This window comes from Buceros rhinoceros, unplaced genomic scaffold (genome assembly GCF_000710305.1).
Source record: "Buceros rhinoceros silvestris isolate BGI_N320 unplaced genomic scaffold, ASM71030v1 scaffold1447, whole genome shotgun sequence".
Lineage (NCBI taxonomy): Eukaryota > Metazoa > Chordata > Aves > Bucerotiformes > Bucerotidae > Buceros > Buceros rhinoceros.
This window is the reverse complement of record NW_010421357.1, coordinates 44,270-51,108: the sequence shown is the minus strand read 5'-3', so window position 1 is coordinate 51,108 and position 6,839 is coordinate 44,270. Positions and strand designations below refer to the sequence as shown.

The 6,839-nt window shown below is 36.6% G+C and overlaps 1 pseudogene; it reads left to right on the top strand.

Annotated features, from left to right (window-relative positions):
* The first annotated feature begins 4,533 nt into the window (after nucleotides 1-4,533).
* On the top strand, nucleotides 4,534-6,219 carry LOC104496476 (annotated as a pseudogene).
* Nucleotides 6,220-6,839: the final 620 nt, after the last annotated feature.

Here is a 6,839-nt window from a genome sequence, read left to right as displayed (position 1 = left end):
TCTCCTCACTTTTTTTCTTCAGGGCCCACAAAGCTCAGAGATTTTAATTTGATTCTGTAAATCATGGGATCACAGTAAAATTCCACCTGGAAGAGGCCTCCAAATGTTATCTGGTCTGACCTCTGGCTCAAGGCAGGTTTAATATCAAACCTGGATCAGTTCCTTCAGCTACTTATCATGGCATGTGCTCCAGCTCCCTTATCACCTTGGTCGCTCTTCAGTGTACTTTCTCCTTTCTCCTGATTATCAGTGCCTAGATGTAGCTTTCCAAGTTCTGTGTGAAGGGAAATAATCATCCTCTTTTGACCTGCTGGTCACATTCTTTTTGACGAAACCCAGTACACTGTTACTGTTTGCTACCCCAAGGTGATATGTAAGAACTGAAGTTATCCTCTCTGACAGTCCTGGAACTCCCTTTTGGCAAATTTTCACTCATTTATACTCTTGCTCACTCCAGTAATAAAGTAATTACTTGTTGAAACTTAATCTACTCTCCTTGCAAGATTGCCATCAGGAAAACTATCATATGTAAGAAGTCACTAATGAAACTGTTGTTTAAATCCAAACACCTGTAATATGAAAGTATGGAAATGCAAGCTACAATAACAAAAAATCTGGCTGAATGATAGACTGCTACTTTTTGACTGGACCTTTTCAAATCAGACAAACTCTGTAGTGTTGACTGATTTTATTGTGCTTTCTGCACTAGGTACTACTTCTGCGGGGCAGATCTGTAATCTTCTCACTTCCCTTTTTCTGTGATATAAAGTAGCTCATTAGCCAGCAGCCTAAAGAACTTTATTTTGCTAAGACAATCTTTCTTTGTTAAGCTTATTTCAGAATATGCCTGCTGTCATATTTTAGGTATTATAAATATAATACAGATACAAAACTAAATAAACACTGTTGGAAAAATGGCAAATCCATTAAAAAACTCTAGTTTTATAACTGTAAGCTGATCACCTTAAAATGAAGATTTCCTTATTAATTCAGTGTACATTCGTGTCTTCAATAATGGATTAATCTTCTCGTATTATTCTGTCTTTTTTTTTCTTTGAGCTTTTTCTTTGGCAGGCTTTCTTTTCTAAGAGTTTAGCTTGTAGTATCTTCTTAAATAAATTTTCATACATTTCCTGCCCTGAAGACTAATCAATCCAATTGATAACAAAGCAATTGAAGCCAAAGCAAATGAAGAATAGTGCTCTCCTTTAAACCCCTGTAATTTTTTTTTTTTTTTTTTTTACTGGATGATATCTGCCTTTACTGGTGGTAGTTCTAAGTAGATTTTTAATCCGTCAGCATTAATTTAGACAATTGAGGTAGTCAATGTTGCCTTACTAAGTCCTCATGTAACATTAAGAAAATAGACTCTTCATGCTTTCCAGCACACATTCAGCTTAGCCTATATGCCATAATGATGTAGTTTTGAAAAGAAGTACAGCACAATGAAATTTAATATGTTTCTTTTGTGTTCTGTGTTTTTTAATCCCTACTTGCACAGTATGAAAATTGTAAACTAAATAAAGCAATTGACTAAATGTCTTATGAAAAATTACCTAGAAATTAATATATAATGGGTTTTAAAGGGTCTTCCCTTGGTAGTTCAAATGATATTGTGCAATTTTACATTTGAGATTTATAATTCAAAATTAGAGTTAAAATCGTGTGGTACTGGAAGGGATGAGAGAAGAATGTTAATTATAGGCATTTTCTGCATTAAACTCTTACAGTTCCATTTTATGTTCCATTAACTTTCACACTTTTGTGTGTTGATTTGTAGGTAGATTTCTAACTAAGTGACAATCAGAGTTTTAAGCCTTGTATAATTTTTATATAGAAATATGTGGTGCTCCACTCAACTTTCCCACCACAGCGTTTCCAAACTGAGAAGGAAGAGAACAAGATACTCTAAAGTGGCATTAGTCATGCATGACTGCTCAGAGGTGTCTGCTGATGTAGATGAGCATTCTGAAGTACACACTTTTAAAGCCATACCACCTTGATAAATATTGCAAGTACATGTGTAAGGAGGGTAAAGAACAGAATTTGCAAAGTGATTCTAATAATTATAGCTATCAGTTTGTGACGGGTTTCTCTTAGTCCCTTGTGATGAAGCTCTTTCACTTCCTATGGATTTTTTCAATACACAGAGAACATGAACAAGTGATTAATTCTTTAGTCATATAGTCATCCTCAGCTTGGAGATGTCACAATGGGAAAAGTTGAGTTGAACACCACATATTTCTATATAAATGTTACAGTAGGCTTAAACTGCTTTCAGATCTATGTCATATCTGAGATCTAATGATATTTTCCAGCTAGAGGTTGCCCACAGAGCTCCAAACATACCTAACCTCAATAAAAGATTGGAAAGAATGAGGCTAGTGCTTCTCTTTCCTTTAGAAGTTTGACCAAATTTGTGTCAATGTAATTATATGATGAGGAGGGCTCACATCCCCATTTTGCAAAACAAATGTGCTAACCATGTGGCTAATGTCAAGAATGACCAAGGACTCTGGGTTTGTCTTGTTGGGATAAAAGGAGACTGAGAGCTGACCTCATTGCTCTCTACATCTTCCCAAGGACGGGGTATGAAGAGGGATGTGCTCAGCTTTTCTCTCTGGTACCCAGGTTCAAAGCTGCACCGGGGAAGGTTTAGTCTAGACATTACGAAACATTTGTCTACCAAAAGGGTGTTGAAACACTGGAACAGGGTTTCTAGGGACATGGTCGCTGTCCCAAGACTGTCAGTGTTTAAGAGGTATTTGGACAATACTCAAATTGGATGTTTAAACTTTTGGTCAGCCTTGATGTGGTCATTGTCAAGTGATCATTGTAGGTCCTTCCAAAGGCTTCTCTTCTCTTCTCTTCTCTTCTCTTCTCTTCTCTTCTCTTCTCTTCTCTTCTCTTCTCTTCTCTTCTCTTCTCTTCTCTGGAATTAATAACTTGTTCGGGTTCTCTGCGTGTTGAAAGAATCCACAGAAACTAAAAGAACTTAATCAGAAGAGTGTAATACCATCACAGATCTATTATAGCCTAGTGGTTAGGGTATTCATAAATGAGCTCTAAGCTCTAACATCTGTGTTACAGCCAATATGTTAAGATTACATAAAATAAAAACCTGCAATTGTTTTAACTATTGTGGGAATACAGTGAAACTGGGATAGTGTTTTAGCATCAGCTGCAATGCTGAAATTATTTACTAAGACTTCCTCCCAACTGTTGGACATGGTGATGATGACAATCAGTTTTCTTGACTGAAAAAAGAAAGTTTCAGAAGTGTCAGAACATCTACCACTTCAGCTATAAGAATGGCTAGAGTTTTGAGGATCTAAGCAGCTGAAAATTAAGATCTCTATATTATTTCTCTATAATTTTCTCTTAGTTCCTCCCACAAGACCAGAAAATTCTGACCCACTAGAGTCAAGAAAGACTTGAGGCTGTATTTGAAAGTTTTTAGTGACCATAGATAAAATATTTTGTCATATATAAGCCGGAGGCCCAGGAATGCAATGATGTGTTAGGGAGAATGTCATGATTCAAAAAATATTGCTTAATTTATTTTTTGTCTAAAATACACTTCTTACAATGAACAAAATCTAAATACTTGCAATGAGGTATAGTTACATTAGGTCACATTACAAAGAATAGTTACATTTTGATTACTGTCTTTTTTTTCACTCCTGCCAATAGCTATATTTTTGTGGATGTTGGAAGAGTTCCACACAGCACAGCATATGCTAAGTACTTTGCAGTAAACAGTCTTTGGGCTATAGCAGTTTCTGTGGTTGATTTATTCATATTTTGTTAGAAAAGCACTAAAGAACAAACTGAAAGTCTCAGAGAAGACTGAAATATTTTGTTATCAATTTGGATAAAATAATTACAAAAAGATGCACCTCCACTTGCGAATTACATTGCTCATTATTTGTGTTGCAAATACTTTTATTCTACACGTTCTTGGATTTCTTTCACTTTGATCAGTAAAATTTCTCATACAAAGATATAGTATCATGAAACAGCTTAGTATTAAATATTCAGTTTCTCTGATTTCTACTGCAGAATTTTAAGTTTCATCATTAATATTTTATTCTTTTTTTGCTGGATACCAAGGATTTTATAGGTGGCCTGTTAAGCCTAAAGTATGCTGCAAGATCACATTTGTCCTATTGTCTCTCTCCTTCGCATCTCTTCTAACATCTGTCAACACCTGTGTATTTTCTTAGAATCAGCAGCCTTTTCGGGTTTGTTTCTGTGCACCCTTTGACCAATGTTGTCACTCTCCATTTTTACCACAAACAACTGTGATTACATAGAAGTTCTAACTCTCTTTTTCCTCATTTCCTATTCTTCTATACACTAAATACAAGGGTAGTTCATCAAAAGAACTGAAGTTGTAATCTCAGTAGATCCATTTATGTTTCACTGTGGAGTATGGTAAAGGAAGCCAAAGACTAGAAGAAGAAGACAGAGACTAAGGATAATTGAGAACATGAGAAGCATTAATGAAACCCAGAGATTAAGAGAACAGCCATGAGGAAACAGGATGAAGATGAACAGTATGTAGCCAGGAGCTGCTAGAGTTTGTTACAAAACACTGCAGAAGCAAAGTACAGTATCCATGTCTGGAGACATCAGGAGCTGGGGCACAGTGGAACCCAATAATATTTTCTTGTTGAAAATTGCAACACAGAAGCATTAAGTAGATGAAAACAAACTTCGCGGACATTTCTGGAAAAGAGCTTTTTTTTTTTTCTCCTGGCTATTATTTCTGTCTGAAATGAGGTACTTATCCTTGGTAAAGATCAGTATCTTTTGAGAATCGTGGTAAAGGAATTATCACCTGGCATTTTCTTCTTCTGTTAATCAAAATATTAAATGTACAGAGAAAAGCTGAAATTTTAGCTACCCTACAAAGAATTTTACTGTGTCAAAAATTTGTTATAAAATTAGTGTGAAAAAAGCTTTTAATTTTAGAACATTAGAGGATTAAAAATCACTTCAAAAATTCATTTCTCTAAGCAATCAAGCCAGAAAGAGAAAATAAAATGTCACCGAAATTTCCTATGTGATATTTCGCCTTGTTCTAAGTTCTGATGAACAGTCTTTCAAGAGAAGGAGGAGATTGGTTACAGAAGTTTAAGTTCTGTCCTATGTCTATATATAAAATATTTGATTTCGCATAGTAGTACAGGCAAACACTGAAAGAGTAAAAAGCCAAAACAATTCGTAACAAGTTTTATACCTCTGATGATTGTACGAAACATCTTCAGATATGAGAAAAACAAGAAAACGACCATAGGCTTTTTAAGGGAATCAGTTGCATGTCATATATGCAGATATTTCCTAAAGGTCCCGTGTAGATTTTTTACTCTCCTCTGATGTAGTAATTTCAAAGCGTGCAAATAGAGATCTCTTCTCTCTTGATGCTGTATTCAATGTCTTGATTAGGAAAATGAATAACATTATGTGTAAATTTTTTTTGAATATTTTATGATGAGGGCAATGTTTTGTAACTTCAGGATGAGGGGGATGATTAGACATATATGTATTCGCAATGCTTATGACTTATCTTTATTTGCTATTTCAACATATTAACACGCCTAGAAGCACAGAATCATAAAATCATAGAGGTTAGAAGAGAATTTTTTGTTTAAAAGCCACGAAGAGCTAGTTGTCCAGAACCAAGTCCTTTCGAATATCCTTAAGGAGGGAGACTCCAAAACCTGTCTGGGCAGCCTGTTCCAGGGGTCAGTCAACACCAAAAAGGTGTTTCCTAATGTGCCCATTGCCTCTTGTCCTGTCACTGAAGAAAGCCTGGCTCTGTCTTCTTTATACCCTTTGAGAGCTGATGCTTTCAAAAACATCAGCAATGCAGAGAACTGTTGGAAATGCCAAGTTCTCATTAGACCATGCTCCAAAGCAATCATCTGTTTTTTAACTGTGACGATGAAGCACGGTTACAGTGGTGAGTTTGAGATAATTGATGATCACAAAGATGGGAAGGTTGTTGTCACTCTCACAGGCAGACTCAACAAGTGTGGTGTAATCAGTCCCAGATTTGATGTTCAGCTGAAGGATTTGGAAAAGTGGCAGAACGACCTACTGCCTTGATGTCAGTTTGGGTACATTTTACTGACAACCTCAGCTGGCATAATGGATCGTAAGGAGTCTGGATGAAAACACATAGGAGGCAAAACCCTGGAGTTCTTTTTCTAAAACTTGTAAAATAGAGTTTAATCTTATTTCTATCTTTGTGGGGGTGTTCTCTCATGTAAAAAGTGACAGGACTAGAGGAAATGGCCTCAAGATGTGCCAGGGAAGATTTAGGTTGGATATTAGGAAGAATTTCTTTACAGAGAGGTTTGTGAAACTTTGGAATAGGCTGCTGAGGAAGTGGTGGAGTCCCCATCCCTGGAAGTGTTTAAAAGATGTCTAGATGTGGTGCTGAGGGACATGGTTTAGCAACCCTGGCAGTTCAGGGTTGGATTCGATGATCTTAAAGGTCTCTTCCAGCCAGATGATTCTGTGATTCTGTGATTCTCCCTTCAGGTATTTATAGGCAAGATATCCCTGAGCCTTCCCTTGACCAGTGCCAGCTCTCTTAACCGTTCTTCCTGTGTAGAGATGTTCTAGTCTGTTAATCATCTTCTTCCCATTTGCTGGATTCTCTCAAGTATATCCATATCTTATTTGTACAGGGGAGGCAAGAATTTGACGTGATACTCTAGGTGTGGCCTCACCAGTGCTGGGTAAGCATCACCTCTCTCAATCTGCTAGCAACACTCCTCCTGATGCTTCCCAGGGTTTCATTAGCCTGTTTTGCAAGGGTGCATTGA